At 36.9% G+C, this 20170-nt stretch overlaps 1 protein-coding gene across 3 annotated transcripts in view; it reads right to left on the reverse strand.

The window, feature by feature from the left end:
• Positions 1–20170, reverse strand: part of CNTN1 (contactin 1) — a 203097-nt gene that overhangs the window by 150673 nt on the left and 32254 nt on the right. Inside the window, exon 1 of one of the 3 annotated variants that reach the window (XM_079303576.1) lies at positions 3395–3469. The exons of the other annotated variants lie outside the window; for them this stretch is intronic. The gene's annotated coding sequence lies outside the window, so the exon portion shown is untranslated. Of the gene's footprint in view, positions 1–3394; positions 3470–20170 lie in introns of those variants that run through there. 3 annotated transcript variants of the gene reach the window in all.

The following is a 20170-nucleotide window of genomic DNA, read 5'->3' on the forward strand; positions in this document are numbered from 1 at the left end:
TTTACCCAGTATTTAATACAAAGGATGTTCTTCACCGTTGACCAATTAGAACAATTACTAGCCCAGTTAAGACTAGCTTTGAAAAGTGCTTTCCTATTTCACACAAAATGTATCAGGAAATGGAAAAAAATCACATTTACTGACTCCCTCATTTTCATGTATTGTATGTATCACTACTGTATTTGCTCTGAAAGATAAAGGGACATTTGAAAAAATAGCTACAACAGAAGCATCTACAGAAAACAAAAAGCATCAAATAAAAAAGGTTTGCCAGAGTGAACCAAGCTCAAACAATTTATCAAGGGCCTTCAAATTTAGGGTTGTCAAAGACCTGTAATATATTTCTCCTGGTACACAAAAGGAAAATCATCTTGTACCCTCGAGAATAATGTTAGCAAAATGCATTCAACCAGCTCAGGCTGAGTTATGCTAACAACCCTGTTCACCTCTGGACATGGAGACCTTCAATCCATCACTGTAAAATTTGATAAAAATGTTCTAGGAACTGCCAAAAGGTTCATATTTTAATTATCGCTGGAATCAACAGAAAGAAATATTGCAGAAAATTACATGTTCTACATCATTTAAGTTTTCTGATTCCTGACTTGTGGGCTTCAGAGGTAGCCTGTATTACCTTCTAAACCCTAATTCAACTGATTTAGAAAGAGTAATTAATTTCTACTCCGAACAACATAAAACTGTCACCACTTCAAAGTATGTTCCACAAGTCTGGATTAACTGGGAAGAGCAAGGAGCTGCATCTGCCTTTGTTTCTATCATGCAGAACACCCATTAAACAAATGATCCAATTCTTCATTACAGGCTTTTCAGCTGGTGTGTGCATGCCCAAGAACTAAAAAGAGATCTGGATTTAACTCTACTTACAAAAAGAGAAAGGACATTGTATCAGCTCCTTGGGAGCAACCAAAATATTTTAGCAGGAGTTGGAGAAGAATTGCCTTAAAATTTCTGTCAAGAGGCAGAATTCTAAATAACTTAATATAACAACTCCAATTAGAGAACAAAAGCACTAATTGTGCAATCCTTAAGGTATGTTTCTATGATAAAATCAGATGTTATATTCAATACATTACTACAAGTATCAAGCCTCAGGAATAAGCATACTAGTGCTGAAATGGTACACACACACAAAAAAAGGAAATTAAGTATTGGGGTGTTAACTTTTTGTGCATGGCACTGAAGAGAGCTGCTAAAAGAATGACACATTAAAAGCACTTCATTTTAATTTGTGAAATACTGTTAAGACATTTCCATTAAGAAAAGGTACCTGTTTATAAGACAGAAGAATATCTACCTCTAGCTGTACTAGCAAGTAAAAAACCCTCTCTTATATCTGAATTCTGCTTCCATCTTGCTTAACAATTCACCTACACATACTAAACCAGAAAATGCTTAGCAAATTTTCTTTGCATTTACTTGAATACTCATAGAGCAAATGCAAGTTGCTGCATGAGCAGATGACTGAAGAAGCCTTAGATACATGAATCCTGCAGCTTCTCCTGTCTGCCTTGCCTCAGTAAGAATTCCAGCTTCTTTCCTCACCGTATGCCACTATCCCATGGCACCTACAGCTGATGTCCACACTCTGTAAATCACCCTTCCAGTATCCCCACAACCTGCCTGCCATGTATCTCTCACTTAAGAACTCAACAAGGTGCAGCCTGTTCTGCAGGTGTGTGTGCTTCCAGCACAACAGGTAACCATGAGGTAACACTCCTCACTGGTCAGGTGCACTTACTTTGGGAAATTGCATTCATCCTCAAACTTGAGTTAGAAATCACACAACAGCTATAAAAGTTACCACATAAACACCAGTAAGTGCACAGTACAGTCATCTATGTCTCATTTCCTTAAAAACAGGCTAAATAATATGTAGGCCCTTGTTTTTCATTAAATGTTTCTCTGCAAAACTAGATACTGATGAAACCCTTAACATGTCATGGGATTTTCTGCCATTCTACTAATGTAAACCTCACATTTATATATAGCCAGGGAAGATCAGCTTCTCCTGGGCTAATAAGCAAAATAATTTTTACTTTTTGCAACTTCTCTGAAATTAACCAATAAATGAAAGTATCACTTTATGCAAAATTACTTCATTGAGAAATGAACTATATCATCAATTCCTGTAATATGAACTACCATCTCTAAATATCAGATATTCATTCTAGTCAGATACTGATCACTTGGATTAGAATAAATCTGAATTAAAATTTAAATAATTTCTCTACTGTCATGTGCTCCCTGATCAAACTACCTTTCCATAGAGGATTTTTTTGATAAACATAAACCAAAATATGTTTCCTTTAAGTTTAAAAACGTCACCAGTAGTAAACATACCTTTTCTTTCCCTACCGCCCAATTGAAATGCCAGCTCATATTCTATGTTGAATGATTTAATGATTTTATCTTGATGCCAAATTAACCAAAGTCTGCTCTGTAAAATCAGTATGGATGATATCATGGTTTGGCAGAATTGGCATTGTAGACACAGAAAATGCTAATGCTGTTTATCACATCATGCTTAGAAGTCCATCTCCTCATTTTTCTATTAAGCCAGCCTGCTGGGCTTAAAAGATGAAAGTTAGAAACCTATCTATTAGGCATGTAGCCAGATCAGAGCCTCACAGGACTTCTTGAACCCATTAGAGAATGTATTTTACTGCCAGGGGGTCATCTCCCTTCTCAACCAATGCAGTAAAAACATCAAAGTATGTATCTTACTGTTATGGTATATAGATTTGGACTTATGCTTAGCTTCACAATAAAAATATAAGATCCTGAGTAAGTATCTTCTGAAGAGACCTGTGCCCCAAGACACACTAGACAGAACCATACACTTGTACACCTCACTACCTCAAAGGAAGGCAATGTTTGAGTGAGTATAGGTGGAAAGGAAAAGTGGATGGAACACAATTTATCTTTTTTATGCATAGTTTATGGCAACAGTTAAAATTTCCCCAAACTTCGAGGAGAGTGAGAAGGATGATGACATAACCACTATGACTTTAAGAGAATAACTGTGCTGAAATTCTGTTTTCATTAGTCTTCCATTTCTACAATTCATAGAAAACAGATTTCTCCACTGGCAAAAATAAATAAAACACTGAATTTTAGGATTTTGGATGACATCACTGACAGGAAAAAAAAACTAAGATAAGCTCTCAGAGATATAAATGAACCCATATAATGAAAAATGAGATTAAGACTGTTAGGAAAGCACTATGAGAGCTTTCCTGATTAACATTATGTATATTATGTCAGATCACAGAATCCAGAGAGACTGGGGCTCTGTTATCTGTATCATGTCACACAGCACCAACACAGCTCAGCCTGTGGGATGCTTCTATCTAGCCTGTGGGGTTTCTTTTACCTGATGCAAAAGATGCAGATCAGCTGTTTGAAGAGTAAATCAAGCTCCAACACTAATGCTCCTCTCCTGTGCTTGCAAATGGGACCATGCCCATGGCTGCTGCATGCTCTGCCAACACATGACAGAAGTGAGAGGTTTCCTCCTATCCACACATGGGCTGCCAAAGCTCCATTGCTGCAGCTGCCAGTGAGTCATGAAACTTGGATCCAGCAGAGCTTGAGCCATTTCAAAGTGAGTGCTCAGTCCCCCCAGATTTCATAGTCAGAGGAAACCAAGACAGGCAAATGACAGGTGGGAAGGAATGAAGATACAGTAGTGCAGCAACTTGTTTGTGAGTGTATACATAAAGTGTCTACTATTCTGATAGTAAGTGGATATTTTTTAGTCCATGTATCATGAAACACTAAGAAAATTCTTAAAAATAATTACAATGAAAGAATATTTAGCTTCTAATTTGCTCTCATCCCTCACAAGGGAGATATTCTGTGACTGCTTTCAGAAACAAGCTAATGAATTATACCGATTAACCACAATTAATTACCAGTCTGGTTTTGTCCTCTGTTTCATCTGTTTTACTTTATTGACAGCCATTACTTTGCTCACAGCACCATGAGTGCCTGCCAGAGGGAAGAAAACCTCTTTGAACCCCAGAGAACTCCCTGATCTTTATCAGGCTAAGAAAATAACATTTACCTTTGCTTTGCTTTCCAATCCTTCTCCAGTTAGTAAGGATAAGGGAATAATAAGTACAAGGAACAAGCAATAAACCACTACTGAATATTAATTTCTGATAAAAGAAGGACCCACATCCCAAAAACAAACTTATCCTTATATCAGAAGAAAGGAGAGAAAACAGACAAGTCAACAGTGGACTGTGGCCTCCATTTAAGAGAGGACACTGCTGTTCTGGCCCATCCTGAGAGTCATGCTACTCACTACCATCATGGACTGCAGAATGGCTTCTGCAGCATCTGCCAAGAAAGAAGCTCTCCCAGACTGTCCTTCACCTTAGGAGAACATCAGATTGAGTAAATGCATCTCCTCTTCTGCAGGAGACATCTTTAAGGCAATTTTTTCACTGCACCCACTCCCTCCTACCTCTCAGGAGGTCAGATCTTACTGATTCTCCTTGACAAAGAGAAAACAAAATCCTTTGCCCCTACTCCAGAGAGTCTACAGCTCTAACAAGTCTTGAAAAGTCTTCTAGTGCTTATATCTCATAAAGAGTGAGAATTAAGAAAATAAATGTTGATTTCATTATGTGATGCTATATTTATGTTACAAGGTTCTCTCTTACATTTATAGTTATTTCTAGAAAGCTTGTGCTAATAAATAAATCACGTCTTCCATCTGTGCTTTGTTAAGATTTTGTAAAATAATAGCCAAATTCAGTTCTGACTGAAATCACTGTTAAAATTTCCACTGATCAAACTGATACACCACCCTATAATAACTGTATGATCTAAATGTCCACATCATCCTAGGTCTCCCTTTAAAATATGAACTATAGAGAAGGTCATTCATGGTTGCATATTACAACACTACTTCATGAACAGATGTGCACTGCTTAGGAAACTATCACTCTCCCAAGCATGGTGCTTTGAACCTTGCCCTTCCCAACATGGTCCCTTGAAAGCAGGGAGCTTGGATAAACCAATGATGGATTATATGATGTGCAAAATCTAGATTTGATTTATTGTTTGCTTTTTTCCTCTCAGAAGCACACATACATCAGATGTATGTTGATATATCAAGGCTAAATTTCAAAATCAAAGGTTATATAAGAGAAAACAATTTTAAAGGAAGTTATAACATGCTTTTAAACACAATCAGATGACAAACTTAAATTCTGTTTGTGTTAATGCTGAGTTGTGTCTCACAACTGGCTGAGCTATACCTGGTGAATTTCCATGCCTCCTATAAGCCTTGGCCTGGTCTGACTGCATGGCTTATGAAATCTGGCTATACTGTACCAGTTAGAAAGCTAAAAGCCAAAAACAGCCTTAGAAAAGAACATAATAAATGTCCCATGTTCCAGAGATTAATGGACTTTGAAACGTTTTTTTTTTTTCCCTCAAAAACTAAGTGGATTTTTTCAATGAGTTATGAAACATTATTCACAGTGGGACTGCTTTTCACAACTGATAGGCTGGAAGAAATCTTCTCCTTGGCCAAGATACCAGTTTTATTGTAACTGAGAACTGGTTCCTCCAATCTATTTCAGATCTGTCATTACTAGGTTAGAAATTAATTTCTCATGCTTTGTTTTCATTTTAATTCTCAAAAATAACTCACATGAGGGGGGGGGGGAAGGCACAAATTTTGAAATGTTTTCTAATTGCAGAAAGAGTTTGGGGATGTAACAACTTTTTGAGTCAGTAAACAAAAGCTTTTTGAAGGGGATTATCCTGTATGTTATACATTTACTAAGAGGAAAGTGGAGGAGCGGTAGAGGAAGATAAACCACAAATAAAGATAATGAAGGCTTTATGTAGATGGGAATTTCTGGAAGATCAAAGTGGTTTATAAAATATTATGGAAGTGCCTGCTACAGGAAAAACACTGCAAGATCTATACAGATGGTTAATGTTCTTTGCTTACTTATTTTTAGGACTAAGAAATTTAGTTTAAGAAATGCTTCTCATTTTGTTTCCTAGTATACCTCCTATAATTATATATTTTTGATTAAAAACTCAGAAGAAAAACTTGTTTGCATTTGCTTGAGTGGTGCAATCTGCTTATTCTTTTATTGTTTTTAAAAATTTTTATTAAGGAAGCCTTAACAATCCACCTGCAGACCATGTTTTTCTCAAATCTAATTTCGGCTCTGCTTTTTTTTTTTTTTTTTTTCATAGATTGCAGAATGAGGGAGGGGAAAAAACTGTCCAACTCCTATGTCTATCCAGTATGGTTTCATGAGAATCCTGTCCAGAAAATCATTTTGCTAGACCACAGTGTTCCCTAGCAAGGAAACTACATTTTTGAAATTAACATAAATAACTACCAAGAAAGCTATGTTTAGCAGAAAAAGAAATAGGAGAAATAGCCTGCCACAATTCAGATGGACACAGTGACAGATTCATTGCTAAAAGTATGACATAATCAAACTGGGATGGCTTTTATTGTATTTTTTTTCCACAGTTAAATCTATTCAAATAAATAAGGTTCTTGGACAGCTGGGAACCAGCAAAAAATACAGCAAGGGACGAAAACACTACATTCAGTGTAACTAACATATTACAAAATCTGGAGCTCAGTTCTGTATATGCAATTTCATCCGAGAAAAGTATCAACATTGCAAAAACTCTCACTCTCTTACAGTTAGAATCATGTTGTCATTGGCCCTTCAGCATCCTCAAATTTCTTCTTTCAAAACCAAAGATATTTCAAAACTATGGTTTTACTTTCAGCTAAGAAAATCCACTAAATAGCCTGTTACCTGGGTAGGAAAATTCAGATATTTTCGCTTTGGTTTCATACTAGGTGAGCTCAATTAGCAGACAAGATATTCCAGGCAGTCTACTGCCTAAAACTGTAAAACAGAGCTGCTTTTGTGTAGCTCAACTCAACTATTGACTAAAGCTTTCACTTCTTGACACAGAACTCTTTCTATCCCAAATGAGAATTTTTTTATGTTTATCATGAGTGAGTTGGAATTGATAAAGGAAAATATCTGAAGTTTCTTCTAAAGTTGCTTCATTCTCAAAAAGAAATTTTTATTCCTTCATCTCACTGCTTATACCAAGGACTGTCTTGAAAATCTCCCTTGAGAATATAACTGTAGATGGAAGCTGAACTGTACTCCACTTTTGACAGATCCAGCTAAACATCTGAAAGCATCCATGAATATCAAGGAATACTATAAAGCTTTGCAGCAATGTCTTTTTGGATGCTCTAAATTCAGAGTATTTAACTAGTTTAGGTTCCAATTTGAGCCTTTGTTATATTGCATATAAAGTCTCCTGTGTTTTACAGAAATTTATAAAAAATGCTTTTACAGACTTTCCCAATACATGTTAAATTATTTCTCATACCTTTTAGTTGTAATTCCATGGCCATCCAAGAGATGCCTAACAGCCTGCATTTTAACTCCTCCCACAGTTTAAATATATTATATATATATGTTTTCTGCTCAAAGAATTTTAATTGCAATCCTAAGAATTTGAATTAAGTTTAAAAAAAAAAAAAAAACAAACTACTTTCCTCAGTGAATAGAGAAACAGAAAGTAAGGCAGATAAGTCTTGGTTAGAAATATTTCCATATTTATTTCCATTTATCACCCTGAAAACCTATTGGAAAAACATCCCTTTCCATGTTTTTGCTTTGTTTTGTTTTACTTCCACTGTTATTTATTTTGCAAGAAAAAATTTCCACATTGGACAACAAAAATGTTTTACTGTATCCTCCAACTGAAGGACAAGAAACAACTTATATTTTTCTCAGTTACTAACCCTGCACTTTTCCCAAAATATTTTCCAGAATCGATGATAAGCTATTTCTTTCCTGAGTTAAAGTAGAAACAATGCCAATATAAAAATCAGTAAAAACTGCCTGTAACTGTAACCTCTACTCTACAGATCCCCACTTTCATATCAATTTGTGGTATGTTTGGCTGTATGTTTTGTGTTGTGCAGGCCTTTGAAGTAAACTGGTTGGTGTAGCATCCCTGAATGCCAAGTGGAGACAGCAGATACTAGGAGGAAGCTCACCAACAACATTTGTATTAAAGGAGCAGTGATGTCTCCTGTCACCTTGTAACATCTCTTAATGCAAAGGAGAAAACAGACACTTACTTGTCACTAGAGACTGAGGATGTAACTTTCCTTCAGTATTTTCTACAAAAATGATTGTTCTACATTTTCTTTTGACTGCTTCATCAGTTTGCAGACTGCTGAAGAAAACTTCCTATTTTAGGCCACACACTACCTTACAAAAAATCCCCATGAATGCAGGGAATAAACAGTAACAAGAAACCACTCAGCACAAAAGAATATTAGCTGTTAGAGGAACTCTCAGTGTTCCAAATAATAATGCACTATCCATCTCTGAATTCTGACAGACAAGAGTTGGCAAATGCTGAAGTTTCTTTTCTTTTTTTTTTTTTTTTTTGTTCAACAGCTGCTTTTCCAAACCATCCCCAGCTGAAGAACTCCCAGGACTGTGGCATACATCACAAATCCCAGCTCTCAGAAGATTTTGTCAGTACAGTATCTCCCCTCACACAGACTTTTATTCACATGTAACCTCAATAATTCAATTAAAACCTGACTTTGCAATAAATGAACTTAGGACATGGCAAGAACAGCTTATAAAGCTCCTGGGCAGTTATCACATTTCTAAATCCCTTCTAGCACGTGGAGAAGAAGGGCTGATGACACCAAGAGGTGCAGCAGAAACTGTACAGGACCCTCTGTCCCAGAGTGCAGGTGCCTCCTCAGAGGGAGGATTACACTGACTTTTGCTGACATTTGCAGCCAGCCAGTTCTGCAACAGACACACACACACACACACACACAGGGTGCCAAGTCTCAAATTATGCTAAACAGACCCAGGGGTGCTGAACTACACTTGAGGAATTAAAGTTCTTCTTTCTCGACTCCCTTTTCACATCAAAGTGGGGTCAAATTCTTTGGTTTCTGAACTATTTCTGATTGCTCTTTAGAGCAGCAAGTGCTACTTCAGCCCTCCTACAGCTATCCTGTGCTTCAGCTTTTTTATGATATGCAATTGACAACATTGCTCAAATTAGCCCTGACAAAATATACATTATACACACCAATAGGCTGAATTGCAGGGCTGGTTCTGGCAGTTGTATGACAGTTCTATTACAGCACAATTACACCAGAGCCTACAGGAATGAAAATGAACAAGACTTATTTTTCTTCCAGTGACATAAAATACTTCAAAATTGTATGATGAAAATAATGCTCTGCTCCTTGTTGTCACTGCAAATGAATGCATACATAAAAATTAAATCCACTGGACTTCCACTGTAAGACAAACTACTTTTTTCCAAACAGAAACTCTGGCCTATACTTGGTGTTTTGCTCTTCCTGAGCACACTGGAGAATGTGTTGGAAGCATGAGCAACCAAAAAAAGGGCACGCAAACATGCTGATGTGCATTTCTGTAAACAACCCTCTTGCTTTGAAAGCAACTAGATGTTAGGTCCTAACACACAAGGCTAACACACACACAATGATTCAAAACAGGCAATAAAAAAATTGGATTATGCAGACTGCAAATACAAATGGCACCATGCTATCTCACATGGCTTTAACATATGAAACAAAAATGAAAAAAGAAACATGAGAAATTCAAAGAAAAATTAGTCAAATTATACCTAGCAGCCCAGACAGCTGTATGAATCTTGTGAATGTAGTGCTATAGTATCTGAATTTCACACAGCATTCACATGGCATTTCTATAGTCTACATAACAAATGTAAGATTATATTTTTTATATGAGGCTTTAAAAGAAGTATTTGGGTATTGGCTGCCAGAAGAAAAACAAGTGAAGCATTCCTTAAGCTCCTTAGGAATTCATATCTCACACCTCTTTTTTCAGTCCTGTTTCAATCTTCCCTATGTGGCTGGAGTATTTGATTGTTTACTGGTCTTAGCAGTCACAAAAGCCAGAGTCTGAACATGACTTGCTGCCAAACATACTCTGACATCACCTGTAAGCATAAAGATCAATGACTTGGCTTGGGGGGAGAAAGAAAAATCCTCTTGAGTATTGATATGATGCAAAAGTTCTTCACAATAACCTGTCCACTGGAGTCTTCAGTGAGGTGTAATTATAAACTTCTGATTAAAAGGTACAATGAGAAGAATTTTTTGTTTTTCCAGATAGCAAGAGTTTTGGTGACAGCTGAGTTGCATGCAACCAATGCTGGAATTATCAGGCTTTGCTTAAGAGTTCCAAAAACACCTGCTGATGGCAGGCTTTGGAGTCTGCTTCCCCCATGGCTATGGCTGGCACTTCTTGCCTGAGAAATGACCTGGGGAAGCCAGAAGACTATAAAATATACTGTTCTTAAATGCAAAGCCTCTGGCATCCTAGGACCACTGTATGTAAAACATAGAATCAGACATTTTATTGTAAAATTATGAATCCTTCACACTTTTGTACACAGGAGGGCAGATTACTTCCCCAGAGAGCAGAAATAAGGCAAGCAAATACTTCAGCACAGAGCCTTGCCAAAGAGAGCAGAGCATGCTTGAGTTTTACTTCAGAGCAGCACCACACCAGCAGATTCTACAGCTCCCTGAGGCAGCTTTTTCTAAATAAAAAGTAGAGTATCTCTGTCAGTGATGTTTTTCTTATAAAGCAGGGAAGAAGGCAGGGTTTCAAGTTTCCCCTGGCAGCTCTAGGCCACCAGTGCTGCTATCACAGCTGGGGCAGATGTAGCTGTCAGCAATAGCCAAGTGTTTTGCAGTCAGGTGTATTTCCAGTTTCAAACACTGACTCTTACACTTCTGGGGCATCTGTTTGGTTTTGATACCAAACAAAATCTGTGGCTAAATAAAAGGCAAGAATATTAAACCACACAGCCGACTCCTAAGAATGAAATTATAAAATAGAAGAAATTTCTCTCTGATCTTGAAGAGACTGATCAAATCCTATTGTAAATCTGAATCAGAACCGTATCTTTACTGTGCAAAGAGAATTGATCAGCAATATAAAAATAGATCAGCAAAACAGTAATTTCTTCTCCATTATGGGAATTGTACAACCCAAAATAAACATCTTCCTATCCACCAGCTGAATGTGAGAGTTATTTTCGAGGGTGAAAACTGCCTGCTCTATTTATGTAATTTAGAAGTCTGAAGTATTTATATCATAAAAATCCAGCATGTGGTAGAGATCTGATTTTATTTGAACAGCTCCAGGACACAGACTATACTAAGATGTACTTTTTTCCTGACAAAAATGGGGAAATGTTACTTGACTGAATTTCTAGCTAGGAATTGTTATTTAAAATAACAACTTGGGTAGTATTGGAAGGACCAGTTTTATAGCAAGACAAATTCTTGTGATCTCCCCAAGTTTCTGTCAAACCCCCATTTCCAAATTTGAGTGTTAGTAGCAACTTCAGAGAGATGGACAGAGTCAAAAGAAGTGATAAATCTCTTCACATCCTCCATTAGTTTGCTGCCCAATTTCACTGCATATAGAGAGCTCAACCTTGTCTTCTAAAGTTCATAAAAAGAAGGCAAACTCTAACTCCAATGCAAAACATCTGTGGTTTTGCTTTTTGTGTGCTCAAGCAAATTATTAAAATTTGTGTAAGATTAAATGCCAATGCTTTCATGGTTAATTGACGTACATTATCTAAAGTTTATTTCCGTAATTTCATTTTGCTGTATTCCCTGCTCATTTTGCATTCTGAAGGAGGAAGGGCAGTTTTTCAGCTGACCTAATGAAAACACTGCCATGACAAATGGGAAACCAACCTGTGTGCAGCGGAGTCTGGCTGGAGAGAATGCTAATTCTCTGCCTCAATACTGCCTTCAAAGAAATTATTCAAGGCTCTCTCTGACATGGAACACAGTGACCAGCCAGCAAATGCTAGAGATGAAAATAACCTTTATCTGTTTTAACAAAAAGGTGAACAAAAAAAAGCAGTCAGTCTTACCCTTAATGTTTACTATTAGCAATGAACAAAGTGACTTTATTTAGTGCTTATTCAGTAACTTTCACTGACAGGGTTTTTAACTGTATTTTTTAAACTATTAAATCAGAATAATTTATCTACATAAGGCAAAAGATGAAGAAAATAAGCAATAAGAACCAAATGCTGCTTTTTTTTTTAATTACCTGTTACTGAGATCTAGCAAATGAGTAAGAAATCTGGAAAAGAGATTCAAGCTACAGCTTTGCATACAAAAACTACATACACTAAAACTTTGAACCTACTGTCCTTGTCAACTGGGTGGAGCTGTTACAGAATTCAAGTATCAAACACCCAAAAGCATGAAGACAACTCAAAGGAAAAAATGAGACTCAGGTCCAATCAAAGATGCATGAATGAACCAAAGTCAGCAAATTAATCAAAATATTAAGAGTAATGAAAACCTTCTTAAGGTGACAAAATGTACAAGCGGAGAAATGACCTGAGAATTCTAAACTTCTACGTGCAGAAAACCAGACTGATGTACAGTAAGTAGCTTATACTACCATGAATGCACCTAACTCATTAATACTAACTTTTTTTTTTTCCTGAGCAGTATTCTTAATGAATTTTAAACTATAGTAAGTACTAAAACTTAAACTATAGTAAGTACTACTAAATTACAGTAAGAGGCCCTAGCCCTCCTGAGAACAGAATCTTAAAACAAGACTCTATTGTGACAATTCTGTAGGAAAACACAAGTTTTTAATATCTAAAATTGAAGTAATTTAAATATATGACAAGAAAAACCCACAGGTTGCCAGCCTCACATAACACATATTTCAAGGGCAGAAATGAAAACTATATATTGTGCAGGTACAGCAGTTCCAAAAAAATTAATGAAGACTTACTACCTATAGCAAAGAACTTCGAAAATTTGCATAGCTCTCATTATTTTAAAATATATTAAATTAAATCATAGAAAATACAAAGCTCTTCTTAAAGTCTCAGAAATAAGGTGTATAATACTGTTCAGGAGTTTGTCAACCCCTCTAATAGGCAGATACAGGTGGTGAACTCCATAGCTCAGTTGTACTTTGCATCCTTTCCTCAGGGCACACAGCTCTTGCTGCTGCTGTCGGTATTAGAAAAATATTGAAAGAATTAATCCAGAAACAGCTGTTAACTGTCCCCCAAAATGCTCCTCTGACAGAGAGACAACATAATGCTTCACTTGTGGCTTCCCAGGATAGATTCCCTACCTTGAGCCATCTTGCCATGTTGCATGGTACAGGTCTGCTTGTTTCTAGAAGATGTTTCTCCAAACCATTCTGATGTGCTGTTATTCTTCAAATGACAACCATATGTGAATGGACTGTGGTCCAAGTTCACATTCTGTATTACAGTGACCAGCTGATAAAGCCTTTAAAACCCCTCAAGTGGATAACTGCTTCCTGATTCCCAGGAACTGCTTTCCAATCCAAGACTATTATTAGCTAACTAATAACTCTGATGGCAGAGCTGTTCAACAAACCCATCCTCCCTATCTTCGGCCTGATGATCATAAATGTCAAGACAGCATTACTCATCATTATCTATCCCTCATTTTTTCCCCTTTGTGTTCCTTGGTTCCAGCAGTTTACTGTACATTAACTTCAAAGGTGGTAATTTTTAATCATCATGTTTAGTTGCATGATTTGTAGTTTCCTATTATGTTTTCTTCCATTACACTTATAAGCAGGAAAAAGTAAAAGCACTACCTTTCTACAGCCATTTGCCATCTTCTTTACATCAGCTTTTTCTTGCCTCAATGGTCTGAAGAGGTATTGAACTAAGGGCTTTGATACTTACTAAATGCTCTTTTTACATTATTCATAGGCAACTGTCAAAGCATCCATAGAGTCAGTAAACCTTTCTGCACATGAAAAACAGAAAGCTACAAGCCACACTGCACAATAGGTAGTTGAAATTGTTTTCTACGTAGAAGATTTACATTTTGCAGCATCAAGATGGATGTTTAACGTGTTTCAAGGATGATGTGAACACCGCCCCTGGAACCCTGCTGGCTTTCTCCCCCCCACCTTCAGCAGTTTTGGGCTTAGCCATAGAGACACATTTGAACCATCCCATGAGCTGCATTTGACAACTCAAACTCTCTGGCTTGGCCAATTTTACAGTAACAGAAAGGGCAGATGCAGTGGAGAGGTCTGTTTTCACCGAAATGTAGAGTAAGACAATAGCACCTTGAAGAAAATGCTGTTTGGCTTTCTCATGTGATCAGAACTAGGTTTCAGCCCCTGAATAGGATCTTAAAATGTCATCCCAGTTCATTCACACAACAGACAGGAACATGGGTCATATAATGATCCACCTTCCAGACATCTACATCAAGAAATCACTAACAAAAGACATCAGTCTACAAGGACCTATCCCATACTGTTTCTTCCTCATTTACTTTCTCATCTCTTTAAGATCAGAAGTTTATAATTGCTTCTGTCTTAAGAGATGGTAAAACAGGCAGTGATCTTATTGGCTTATTTTATACAAGGTAACACTACAGCAACATTGTCATGAGGAGGTCCCTTCCTCTCTGACACTTTCAGTGACTGTAAAATTCACCTGTTTCTCTTCTTATTCAAAAACCTTGGTTCTGCTGTGAACTAGCACTATCAAACGCATAGCAGGAGAGTACTGCTGTCCCTGTGCTCCTGAGAAAACATTTTTTCTGCATGAGGCAGCAAAAAAATTTAATAAGGGGTACAGAAATAGATCAAAATGACTAGGACCTAGTTTTAAGAAGCAGAGGTAAGCAGAGGTGAGGCAAAACCAATAGCTTCACTGTCTAATGGACACTTGGATAACTACTTGAGAGAATGGAAACTCACTTGTGCTACCATGTTTCAGCACTGCATATTCCCAGAAAAGAAATGCATACACTCATCATTGGAAAAGACAGAGCAGAACATTATGCATTCTTTTAAAAAGATTATTTTTGACACAATATTCATTAATTGCTTATTAATTTTAAATAATATCTAATTAAATCTATTTAGTAAATATAATTAACTTCATTAACAATTTGCCTTTGTCTTCAAAACTGGGAGTCACCCCTCATACACATTCCCACAATTTCACTTAGTATGCAAGAAACTCATCTGAAGCAGAAAAACCTCAACTGCATTAGGCTGAAAGTCAGGTCTTCCAGTTCTTGGTTAGTGCTCTCCAGAAAAAGACAGCTAACCCATCCTCTGATTGTAAAAGGTTGTTTCTTTCAAAAAAACCCCAGCAGCTGAGACCATACTGCATTTGCTGTAGGTCTGCTCTGAGATGAAAGCATGAGATGTTCTTTCTTTGAACACATGCAGGACACTGATCTCTTCAGAGGATTTAGGTAAAGCAGTACTTAAATCAAGATTCATCCCATCTTATTACAGCACTTCACAGAGAAGTCCAAGTCACAAAAGCCACCATGCCGTGTAGGCTCATTATGCAATGAGTGAAGAGACACAGGCACTTTCAGGCTGTGATTCATGTGTTAGGTATGTACTGGCTGCTGAGAACAGGAATGTTTGAAGAGGGAACAGAGTCAGTGTAGGAACCTGGGCAATTATCAGTCAGAGAAAATCCCACTGTACTAGAAAGCTCCTGTTAAAGTGAGGATTGGGATTTGGGCACCAAGCCCATTATTAGGCAGAGCTCTCATTTACATCTGTTCTTTTGCCTATTTCTTAAAGCAAATTAAAAAATTAAGAACTAGAGTAACATTAGAATTAACCAGTTTATTACCTGGATTTGCAGATAAAGATGCAGTAAGTACCCTGTGCTTGACTCCATTCATAAGAATGTGCATTTAAAGTTCTGAGGGCAACTATCAACACTGAAACACCCTATTCTGCATATGTCATCTTTGCTGCTAAATTAATATTTATTATTGCACAAAAAATAGCTGCAAAATGCAGCCACTCATTTAAATTGTCCTCAGAAGTTATGAATAATGACAGGTACAAAATGGACTAATAACTTATGGTCAAAAGCTATTAAGATGAAATTACTGTATTTCAGAGTATAAATGCAAGAGACAATAAAAGTTTAACAATGAATCAGATAGGAATTCAAATAATAAAATAATTGTTTTCTGGCTACCTGCATCTTCTCTGAACTTGTCAAATTTATTTAGACAAGTTATTATGTATCATATAAATCTGACAAAATATGTTCTTATTCAAATATAAATAAACTACTCAATTATATATAAATAATAAAAACTTTCTCTATACTGGACAGTAGATGCAATGCTGACAAATGATGGCCCACACAAAGATTCCAGAGCAGGAATGCAGGAATGGTACCAATGTATGAATTATAAATACTTTGTATTATTATTTGTAATATCAATACAATGTATGAATTATTAATACCCAGCTCATAAATTACTCTGATTGTGTACTTGGGAACAACAGAATCCCTATTTCCCCTCCCTAATTTTTTCTCAAAATATAATATGTATCTAGTAATGAAAGCTAGGTAGTCACTAATAAAATATTAATTTTAATGATCTCAGTTTTTAGATGGTTGTATTCAGCAAAAAAAAAAAAAAAAAAATAGCACTGCTTTCACAAAACTGTATAAGAGAGTGATTGCTCAATATGCAGAACTTCGCCTCTAAACTTTCTCACAAATTGTTAACAAATTTCCTTTTCCTGTCACTTGCTGATCAGTTGAACAAGTTATGGATTTTAAATGTCAAAATGAGAGTGACTCAAGAAAGTGAAGTATCAAAACTACACAAAGTTCAGGGCTGACAATCTGAGTACAAAGCAAGTACAAATGCTGCTGCCTAAAAAAGACATGTGCTTCATCATCCAAATCAGTCATCTGCACTGTTGAACATGTGGAGGAAGGGCTCTCTTTTGGAGGAGCCTCCTTCTCACTGCTGACTCCAGAGAAAGCACAGAACAGTAGCTGAACTGGACACACACCTTCAGATGACTGAGATTTGCTTAAATGTCTAGGTGACTCACTGCTTGCCACCAGCACCATGGGATTTTTCTAAAATTCTTCTTTTTAACTGCAACAGTACAATGATCCAGATAATTGTGAGGTCTTCCAAGTACTAACACAAATATAAGCCAGAGGACAAGAAGATCCAGTTCAAATCAACGAGGATGCCAGACTTTCTCTATTGATGGCAGAGCAGATTTATAGAATAAAGAAAATTGCTTCTCACAGTACAAAGAATGCCATTACTTTCTCAGTGTTTTTGTAGCAGAGATTCTGCCTGCACAAGCAAGGAATTCACTTAGTAGATTCCACTTATAAGTATATAACTCTGCTTCCTAGTGATTTCTAATAAATAACTTTTCTGATGTTTATTTTAGCTAATTAACTATTAATTAATAATATTTGATGTCAAAATTATACTCAACTAAATCCAATTATTTTACTTGATTGTGACCAGTGATATATAAATAATTATACTCTATTACTATTTCACAGACAAAAGAAAATTATCTCAGCTTTACAGTTCTAGAAAACAACCCTTATAGTTTTAAAAAGCATCAGTATCAGATATAGGAATCAGCATTATCAGATGCAGGAAGCTAGATCTTGGAGCTTTAAGCAGGTGAATGGATTAAAATGACACTGAAGAATGGAAAGTAGTTTGGGTCACTGAAGAAATTGTCCCAGTGAATAGACAGCCTTATACAATTACAGTCTACCACTAAAACAGTATAACAAAATTCTGCCAGGTTGTCTTTCTAGTTTCTGAAATAAATGTATGATTTTAAATATTCAATTATAAGATAAGGAAATTACAAAATCTGAAATGTTTGTGAATAGTGGCACAAGTTATAACAAGTTCCAAACAACAACTGGCACAGGACTAACAATAGCCCAGTAGATAGGAAAGGTGTCAACAGTAAGATTATTTACAATGTGCAGCTGAACAGGAACTGGCAACATCCCGTATGTGTTAAACAGCTGGAAGTGCAATCCCTGCTCCTGCTCTGAGACAGGGTTTCTACCAGCATCCCAAGGGCTGACACCTCATAGGGGCTAGAGAAAGGCAGGGGAAACTGGCATCAGGTCAAGAAATGCTATGAAGGAGCTGTACAATTGCAATTTCTTCAAGGCAATAAAAAACCTACATCTCTATTTTTTGGGAGAAGCAGTTAGCCAATTGTAAAAGCACAATACTCAGGACAACAGCTGGTAGGTGATGCATGACCTGGAAAACAAAAACCAATTCAAACATACACAGAACACAAACGTAGCTCAAGTGTAGGCAGCTAGACCCCACAGAGCAGCTCTTGAGCTGGGGCACAATATTCAGCTATCAACTTATCTCAGATAAAGAAGTTTTTGTGGCAAATCCTCGGACAATTTCCAGCCAAAACTGACTAAACCTAGTCCCAATAAGACAGAGGACAGCACACAAAGCAAGGACCATCCGAATACACCTAGTAAACTCACAGCAGCCCAGAGCACCAGCAATGGAGCATAGCCCTGGCATGACCCACAGCAGCCAGCAGGACCACCTGGAAATACAGGCATAGGAAGACACAGCCAGAACAAGAGTACTCTAAACTCTGCACACAAGCTCATCTCCAGCAATGGCCATTGCCAAAACGAGATGCCAGCTGTAGATGGTAGACACAGCTGACTCCCTCTGAACACTTCAGTTCAGGCAGATTCCATTGTTACTATTTAAAATTTCGGAAACAAAGCTCCCTCCTAAGTCCACACACTCCAAGGAGTAATATGAGGGAAGAGATGATGAACACTTTGCTGGATCTGCACAATAAACACTTTGAGATGCAGGAAAACAAAGAATTACAAAACCAGCAATGGAGTCGATATTGCAGAACAGCTATCGAAGCAGCTTTATAGATCTAGCTTCAGATGCATAGCAAGCATAATGGCATCAGTTACATCTAATTCACATTTTAAAATACTGAGTGCCTACAGAACAAGTACCAGTGGATGAATGGTATTCTACATAATACACTGGACAGCAAGACAACTTCTTCAAGGAACTGCTCTTTTTAAAGAAGATTCATAAAAAGATCTAGTCTCTAGATCTCTCTCTAGTCTCAGTATTCTGACCCTTTAGCAAGGGATAGGAAGCAGTAAAACACAGGGTAGTTTCCTCAGCCTGATGACAAAGCTCAATGAAACAAACACATATGTTGCCACTGGCACAAACCTTCAGCTTCTCAGTTACTGTACAGAAATCTGCCTTTTTCATCTCCATTTGATTCAAAAGCTTCCCAGGTGAAAGACGAAGTAAAACAACTTCCACTCTTCTCACAAGTGTAGTTTCCACACTCTCAGTTCCATTCATACAACTAAGGACCTTAACTTCAGTGACCAAAAAAGTTGTGTGTCAGCCCTGACCCCATAAACCCCACGCCACATTTCACTTAGTGCCTGAGTTTATCTATTCAAATCCATAGAAGGATTAGTTAGCCTTCTGCATCAACAGTTAAAGTCTCTTTTCTCCCTACTCCAGAGTGCCAAGGGGTAACCAAGAATGCAGCAGACTCATCACGCCCACGTCTCCTGTCCTAGCAAGCAATCATATATGCTGGGTTGATCATCCCACAGAGAAGATGCTACCTTTTACTCCCATTATTGAATTTAATTTTCTCAATTTCATGCTGAAGCTTCCCTTAATGGTTTCCTTAAATTCACAGACTAGGCTATTTTTCATGCCACCATGTGAGTAGGCAAATGCGTAATAACAAATTTGGTTGTACATTATCTATTTGCTGGGGAGAAAAATCATTGTACCAAGCTCTTGTACCACTAAAAAAATAGTAATTCATTTGATTCATTTAGTAATATTGAAAATTCATTCAATTGATAATATATAAAAAAATTGATTAATGTTCATAGCAATTGATTAATTACAAGGATATTTCAATGTGATTGAGTACACAATCTCTGCAGCAACAGTCATACTTTAAAAATAGCAACCAAGTCTGTTTCCCTAACCACCAGCTGGAAGTTTAATTAGTTAAATGGTAAGTTTTAGCACTTACTTCCAGAAGAGATAAGATAAATATGAATTATTTTTTCCAGTAATGTGCATATTGTGCATGCCACTCAAAAAAACAGCAAATGCAGTTTGGGAAAGTTTGCATCCTTTTCATAT

Source organism: Erithacus rubecula (genome assembly GCF_903797595.1).
Source record: "Erithacus rubecula genome assembly, chromosome: 4".
Lineage (NCBI taxonomy): Eukaryota > Metazoa > Chordata > Aves > Passeriformes > Muscicapidae > Erithacus > Erithacus rubecula.